Raw genomic sequence first — 8,658 nt, 5'->3', positions numbered from 1 at the left:
AGAAAGAAAGAAAGAAAGAAAGAAAGAAAGAAAGAAAGAAAGAGAAAACCAAATCACCTTTTTAAGCCATTCTTTTCCTCTTTTCGGTCCTCTTTTGGCAGTTCAGTTAGTCTAATTTTTAAGGTGTTTTTATTCTTCAGTATTTTGGGGGTCTCCTTAGCCAGCTGTTGACTTGTTTTTCATGATTTTCTTGCATCACTGTTATTTTTCTTCCCAATTTTTCCTCTATTTCTCATACTTGATTTTCAAATTCCTTTTTAGTTCCTCCATGGCCTGTGACCAATTAATATTTTTCTTGGAGGCTTTTGATGCAGAAGTTTTAACATTTGCCTTCTTCTGGTTGTATGGTTGTTCTTTGTCACCAAAGAAATATTCTATAGTCTGATTATTTTTCCCCCTCTGTTGGCTCATTTTCCCAGCCAACATTTTTTACTTTTGAGCTCTTTGACATGGTTGTTCTCTGCTTCCAGAGTGGAGAGTGCTGTGTCCCAAATTTCTGGGGTTTTGCACAACTGTTGTCTGAATTACATGTAGGCACCTGTCTCATAACTGTGAGAAGGATTCCTTCTCCATAATTTCCACAAACTCTTCCATGCCAGTGCATATCTTCACCATAGGACCACCATCCAAGACTGTGACACCAATTCAAACAGCACAAAGCAAGAGAATCCTGCCTCAATCACAGCAAAGAGATTCCTACAATTACCTTCTGATCAGGACTTGGTTTCCCCCACCATCTGTGGGCCTGGAGTTCTGGAAGCAGCAACTTCACTGCTGTAGCTCCTGAAGCCTCCACAGCCTTCACCACACCTGGGGCAGAGGCTGGGTCACACTCTTCTCTCATGAAGGTCCAAAACAGTTTCCCGACTGAACTTTTCCTTTCTCTTTAACATTTATGGTTTAAGAATTCTGGAAACTGCCACAGCTGCCAATTATTCAGTCCCTTGAGGTCTGCTCCAGTTGGTCTGTGGCACCAGTCTGTGCCGGCAAGGCCCTTGCATGACTGCACTCTACTCCAATCCCACTGTGATAAATCCTTCCTTTCCTCTTGCCAGGATAACTTCAGCTGGAGATGTATTTCACTCTGTCATTTTGTGGGTTCTGTAGCTCTAATATTTGTTTAGAGTAATTTTTTACAGGTATTGGAGTGCTGTGGCGTGACCTCAAGAAAGTTCCTGCTTTTACTCTGCCCTCTTGCCTCCCAATTTATTTCTTTTTAAGAAAGAAATAAGGCAAACAGCAACCTTCTGACTCTTAGTTCAGTGTTCTACACACTGCAATTAGGTGAAAGTCTCTAAATGATTCAGAGAAGCCTGTCACTGCTAATGGGTGGGTGCATAGGAACAAAAAGAATATTTAGAGATAAAAAAATTTATGTACAAGAACAATGCATTAGGGTCACAGCTAGGCAATTACTTGAGCTAGAATCATTCTTAAGTTTAACACTCACAATTTCATAGTACCTTCATTCCTTTAAGCCAATAGGATTATTTTTAGGGTATTATTATCAGCTTTCTTTAATGTCAGAGTAGGTAACCATGGTTCCTAAATGGCTATAGAGAATTTTCATTTTGATGAGAATGTACAACAATGCACATTTCTCAGTAGTGAAGGGGCCAGGAAATCTTTGATCTTTTCAAGTAGGAAGTTATGTCTGTCCAGGGCAATTCCAATTCAGAATATGAACTTGCTCTAAAACATTCTGAATGAAAATGAAGATAATAGAAGAATGTGTATTTGCATGTGAATAGTGATGTGTACATATACACACATATATAATACATATATATAGCTCTCACTCACATACACACACATATATACACATATATGCATACACACATGTGTGTAATTATTCTGTGATGGTTTGGGGATTGAGGAGATGAGAGGGTTGAGGAGAAAATGTTTTATAAAGCTTGGTAAGAGAATCACTTCTGCAAGATCGTCCTGGAGACACTTAAGGTAAAAACTGGAGAGAGGAAAATAAACATGAAAAATATTTCTGCATCTAGTATAGCAATCTTTTTTCTCCATGAAGGAAAATCGAATAAAATAAGGGAGAGTCAGGATTATTCCGCTCTCTACAACTGTAAGGGAAAATGCTTAAGACAATTTATATTAAAAAAATACTGTTGGGAGCAAATCAGATTAATGTAATTTAATTACTAAATCATCTTAAAACATCTAATTAAATAAATACATTTTGACATTCATATCTATTTGTTAATTTTTATCACTCTTGAAATAATATAAGGAAATAGGATGTTTTATTTCTTTATGAGAGCTTATGAACACATTTTTCCTTTTTTTTCATTGTGCCTGCATTTGAGAAGATTGAATTTCTCCCCAATGACACTGATGATTTCTCATCTGTTTATCAGTCTTCTGAAAGTTCACATTGGGTTGGGTTTTATTCAAATGTCAAAATTAAACCAATTAAATGAAATATGAAATTCTGTGCTTAGTAGGTACTGGGGACATTTATCTGTTTCTTCAGCTTCTTTTTGATTTGTCCTGTAAACCTGCATAAGGATGATCTTTCTGATGACAACTACTTTAGCATAGTTTCAAATTTTAAAAGAAAAAGGTATTTATAGTAGCTGTATGGCTAAAATTAAAGGTCATTGTGGAATTGTGTTTTCATTAGTATTGCCCTGATGATGGACCTTGTGTCCCTTGCTTATACAAAGTTAAAAGCAGGAAAGGTCAGAGTTATTACCAAGTTGATAAAATTGAACCACATATCTCAAAACCATCTACTAAGTTACAGATGGGCTACAAATTGTGTCCATTGAAGTACTATTCATAGGAATAAAATTACAAATCTTTAAATATTGACGTATAAGACTGTACCAATGAAGTTGATATTAAAAAGTTTAATTATTCTGAAGTTGCTTTATTTGTGTTTCCAATGGATTTTATACTGTCATTCATAAAACAACACTCAGGTTTTATATTTGTATTCATCTATAATATGACATGAATTAATTACTTCATTATAAAATACTTAGTTTTGCATATGCACAGCTTACCCTATGCTCTAATAGACACTTAGACTCTTGTGATTATAGCTTCAAATTAGAAAATAGTAGTGATGTTTTTTTTTATCTCATTTATATCCAGATTCCTCAGGTGTAAGTACTTCAGACTTAAACCTTCCATCTCTTGTTGGGTGCAGTATATCCATTGAAGAAAGCCTACTAGGGATTGGGTTTGACATCTGCCATAACTCCTACCACCCAATTCCTAATTCCCATACTCCTCGACTTTCCCACCCCAAAATTTCATCTTAAGTCCACCAAGTCCTTCCCCTGTACCCTTCAAAATAGCTCTTACACAGGCAATATTTTTTTTTCCTTTAAAGTGTTTTTCTTAAAGTACATCTGACCATGTCATCCCCATTTACTCAATAAACTCCAGTGGTTTCCTATTACCTCCAGAGGCAAATACAAAATAGTGTGGTATTTAAACCCTTCATAGCTTATTTCTCTTGTACATATCCAGTCTTCTTATACCTTATTCACCTTTATTCCTCCTCTTTGTTCCATGAATGAGACAATTCAATTATCCATTTTTGGCATTCTCCCTGCCTGTCCCCTAAGCCTGGAACACTCTTACTTCCTTCTACATACTTACCTCCATATCTTCTTTAAGTTTCAACTATTATAGGAAGCCTTTCTCAGCTCCTATTCATTTCACTGCCATTCTAATACTAATTATTTGTTATTTTATGGATATATGTAGATTTGTACATATATATGTATATATTTTCATATTGTGTTCTCTTTCAAATTGTAATCTCATGATTTTCTTTTGTCTCTGTGTCCTTGGTACAGTTTGAAATGACTGGCATGGAGTAGGCATTTAATAATTGTTTATTGACTGACTGATTTATATAAAATTTTCTTCAATGTTTATGATTAATGATAGTTTTATGTAGTATAAAATTAATGTTATGAAATATTATATCATTTCAAATATTTATAAAATACACAAATATACATTGTATAAGTATATGCATGATTTAGAAAATTTAGTAAACTTTTTCAAGCAATTGTTCTTTTTTCCCATTTCTCAATAAATTTGTAATAATAAAATGACACAAAATGATGAATAAGCAGTCTATCAGAAAGATCATCCTTTTGATGCCCATCAACACACATAATATTTACAGAGTAAAGCTACATCTTAAATAATGACATTAGGTATCAGTTATTGGGTGAGGGGAAAACACAGTTGCTCAATGTTGAAGATACAAATCACCATTATCTGTTTAAAGTCAGAAACATGTACAAAAATATAATCTTCTGAAATATGTAGAACTTTTCTTCCTGGTAAATTAACCCCTTTTTAGGAAGCTGGTTTCTGAAAATATGATATTTATTCATAGGATGGGACTTAACCTATAGAAATGACAATCTTCTGTACTTTAATGGAATGCACCTAAGGAGGACAAATAAAATTATGTTTGCCTGGTGTCTTGCACACATAATTATAAAGCCCTTTAAAGTAAAAAAGAAAAAGAAAAATTAGAAGTGCAGGAAATTAGATAGAGATATATAGGTTTGTCTCTCTATCTAAAAAAGATACATGGTAGATAATTTCCAAGTTAATGTTGAAAATAATCTATTATAGGAGGAATAGTAGTAGACATACTAAGAATTAAAAACACAAATAAGAAAATGGAAGAAAGGAGAAAAATAAAACCCATGGTCTCAATTCTTCATTCAAAAATATATAATGCATAGGCAAAAGTTAAATCATTTCTAGATGATATGTTTGAATCTATAAGTATAACTGAGGGAAGATGGTAAAGGATTATTACTGGAAAATAGTTCTGGAAGGATAAAGATTATTTAAAAGAAGTAGCAGTGAATCATTACATACTACTGAACACTAAGAGTTTTCACTTACCAAATATTCACTTGTTGAGTGGTGAATTCTCTCAGATCAAAGCAAAGTAGTTATTACTTTCTTGAATAACTTAAATGATAATGTCACCTTTCATAAGGCAAAGGAAAAAACAAGGGGAAATTCTACTCTGCATCTGATCCTTAGGAAGGAAATTCTGATTGTTCATATGGAAATGATATGAAACATTGGGGATATGTTCTTTTATCTTAAGATGTTTGATAAAGGTTAGAAAAGTTTAGATTGAGAGTTTGACAATCTCATTAGCTATGTGAAGGAACAGTTCAAAGGGATGCATAAAAAATAGGTAACAACACAGATCAAAATTCTTCAGGAAAGACAATCTAAGATGAATAAAAAATTATCAAAATTGCATTTTTAAAGCACAGAAGAAACAAATTTTATAAAGAAATAAAAAAGAGAGATGTCTATAGAAAACAAAATAACTGCACAGTACATTTTGAGAAAAGAATTAGACAAATTTTCATATGCTATTTTACAGAAAAATGTGATGGAGAGCTGTGTGGCACAGATAACAGGATAATAAAGGGGATTTTATACTAGTTGAATGGTTGGGCCCCAAGAGTTTAATTTAACATCAGGCATTTGGCTCTGTGCTGTTTAACACTCTTACTGATGACTTGGATAAAGTCATATATATATATATATATATATATATATATATATATATATATATATATATATATAAACGAAGGTATTATCAATGAGGGCTCACTTCTGGAAGCATAGAGTTTTGGGGAACCTGTTTTTGGAACTGTGTAATAAAATATAAAATGAAAAGGTTCAACTCTATACTTCAGAGCATGCCCAAGTACTTGGTAACAGTTTGCTTTTCACTTATAGAACAAGTAGGCCTTTTGTTTGTCTACTAAGCTGAAAATGAGTATAGATACCAAAATCAGTAGCTGACCAAACTATTCTTTCTCCCAATATAGATTCTGGTAAGGATTTTGGTAAGGAGTCTGTTAAGGAGTTTGCTATTCCTTGGTTTGTAGAGGAACATCAGAATTTCTTTCATTCAGTTGACAGAAATCCATAGTGCATATTAAAAGTTGTTTTACTGTCTCTATGTGTATTTTCCCTGCTTGTAGGTTCAGGAATATTGAAAATATGAAGATGAGCTACCACATCTCTCTAGCACAAATTGTCAGAAGTACAATCCAATATTGAGCATTCCCTTGGGAATCAACTTAATCTCCCCAAATAGCAGTGAATCAACAGCTGAAACATTGTCTTAAAAGTAAGAGAGTGGGGGCAGCTAGGTGGTGCAGTAAGTAGAATACCAGCCCTGAGGTCAGGAAGACCTGAGTTCAAATTTGGCCTCAGACACTTAAAAAAACTAGCCATGTGACCTTGGGCGAGTCATTTAACCCCAATTGCCCTTCAAAGAGCAAAAAAAAAATTAAGAGAGTGACTTGTCTATCATGTATTCCACATTCAGGAAGTAAGCATCCTCTTTAAATCCTGCATTACCTAAGGACTGGGGTAAAATATGGGACACTGTATCACTGTTTCAAAGATATATTTTTTGGGGGAGGGGATATTTATGTTCTTGCTTTATCTTCTCAGTAAACATCTCTTTAGATTATTCATGTGTTAAAAGATCCTAGGCTGTTAATCATTGGCTCAATCAATGATATATAGAATATAATAACAGGAAATTGATATTAGGAAAAACATGTTGTGAGAGTGAATCAAGCTGATAGCATTATAACCAGTGGGTTGCCCCTAGGATCCTGAGAGGGAGATGTAGCAACTCTCTGGAGATGCTATTTGTCAATTCAAGTGGGGGTAAGGATAAGGAACCCACGAGGTGATATGGTGTAGAAATATCACATGTATAAAAGTTGCAAAAAGTTGGTGAAGATAGGTAACAGCAGTTGATGGAATCAAATGTAATATCATAGCTCAGAAATAAATTTTCCCTTTGAATAAAAAAATATAGTGGGGGTAAGGTATAGCTCATCAACAGTTCAGTTATTGTGTGTATAGAAGTTTTGTGCATTTCAAGTTTTGTATGTGTTAATAAAGTGTTCTGTCTATCAGTAAAATATGTGAATTTAGGAAGCATTAGTGAAATTATAGTGTCAAGAAATAGGTTGGTCATAGGTATATTGTACGCTGTCATTTCTACACCAAAATTTTAGTTCTGATTGCAAAATTTTAGGGATGAGATAGAAAAATTAGAATGTCCCAAGGATGGTAAGCAATTGGGTTAAGGAGTTTCAATTTATGCCACATGTTAAAAGAACTTGTGTTGTTTGCCATAAACAAAAGAAGACAATGTGGCCGAAGGAGCAGCAACATGAGAACTTCAAGGATTTAAAGGTTTTTCTTTTTTTTTTAAGAGCTTTATTATATTTTATTTTTTTCTGTTTCAAATGCTTTATTAAATTCTGACTTATATCATTAATTTCTTCCAGATGTCAAATTACAAATTTCTCTCCGTTTTTCCCCTACCCACGGCCCCAAAATAGCAGTCCCACAGGATATCCCCTCCTCCAATCTGCTCTCTCTCATACCCCTTTCGAATTTTCTAGTGGATCTCTATGCCCCAGTGCCTGTGTATCTTATTTCTCAATTACATGTAAAATAGTATTAATAATAGCATATATATATATATATTTGAATATTCGATTTTAAAACTTTGAATTCCAGATTCATTCCCTTCCTCCATTGACACCCACCCTTACTGAGAAGATAACCAGTTCAGGATAGGTTGTACATGTGTGACTAATGCAAAACAATAACATAGTAGATATATTGTAAAACACTGACTATATTTGCCTCCCTCCTATCCCACCTCCCACTTGTTCTATTCTCTATTTGGATCCCATCCCTTTTCAAAAGTGGGTGCTCCCAACTTCCCTCCCCCCCAGCCTGCCCATCCTTCCATCATCCCTCCTATCATTCCCTTCCCCCCCACTCTCCTAAAGTGTGAGATACTCTATTTAGTGTGTATTTCATTCCCTCCTCAAGCCAAATTCAGTGGGAATAAGTTTGACCCATTCCCTTTTGCCTACCTATTCTTCCCCTCCATTGTAACCATTTTCCCTTGCCTCTTCTATATGGGATAGTTTACACCATTCTGTCTCTCCCCATCTCCTCTCATTATATTCCTCTCTCACCTCTTAATTTCACCTATTAAGTATCATTCCTTCCTGTTAAATTGGTCCTATGCCCTATATCTATGTGTACCTGTAAACATGTACACACACATTCACATATGTACTCATATGTCCATATACCCTCATATATAGACATATATATTTCTATTCCCTTCAACTACTGAGAAAAGGTTCGTCAGTTATAATTATTGTTTTTCCATGTTGGAATGTTAATAGTTCAATTTTGATAAGTTCCTTATGATTTCTTTTCCCTGTTCACTTTCTCATGCTTCTCTTGCTTCTCGTATCTGAATGTCAAATTTTCTGTTCAACTCTGTTTTCTTCAGCAAGAAAGCTTGAAAGTCCTCTAATCCACTGAATGACCATTTTTCCCCCTGAAATATGATACTCAGTTTTTCTGGGTAGGTGACTATTGGTTTTAATCCCAGCACCTTGGACCTACGGAATATCATATTCCAATCCCTTCTATCCCTCCATATAGAAGCTGACAGATCCTGGGTTATCCTGATTGTGTTTCCACAATATTCAAATTCTTTCTTCCTTGCTGCTTGTAATATTCTCTCCTTAATCTGGGAATTTCAGGAACTGGCTATAATATTCC

At 34.4% G+C, this 8,658-nt stretch overlaps 1 pseudogene; it reads right to left on the bottom strand.

The window, feature by feature from the left end:
- LOC138142436 (eukaryotic translation initiation factor 4B pseudogene) overlaps window positions 1–844 on the bottom strand; it is a 34,243-nt pseudogene extending 33,399 nt beyond the window's left edge.
- Between the last annotated feature and the right edge of the window lie 7,814 nt (window positions 845–8,658).

Source organism: Petaurus breviceps, unplaced genomic scaffold (assembly GCF_028583685.1).
Source record: "Petaurus breviceps papuanus isolate PSGF00001 unplaced genomic scaffold, PetGlider_PUasm1.0 90579, whole genome shotgun sequence".
Taxonomy (NCBI): domain Eukaryota; kingdom Metazoa; phylum Chordata; class Mammalia; order Diprotodontia; family Petauridae; genus Petaurus; species Petaurus breviceps.
Note: the sequence above shows the minus strand (reverse complement) of the source record. Positions and strands in the feature narration are given on the sequence as shown.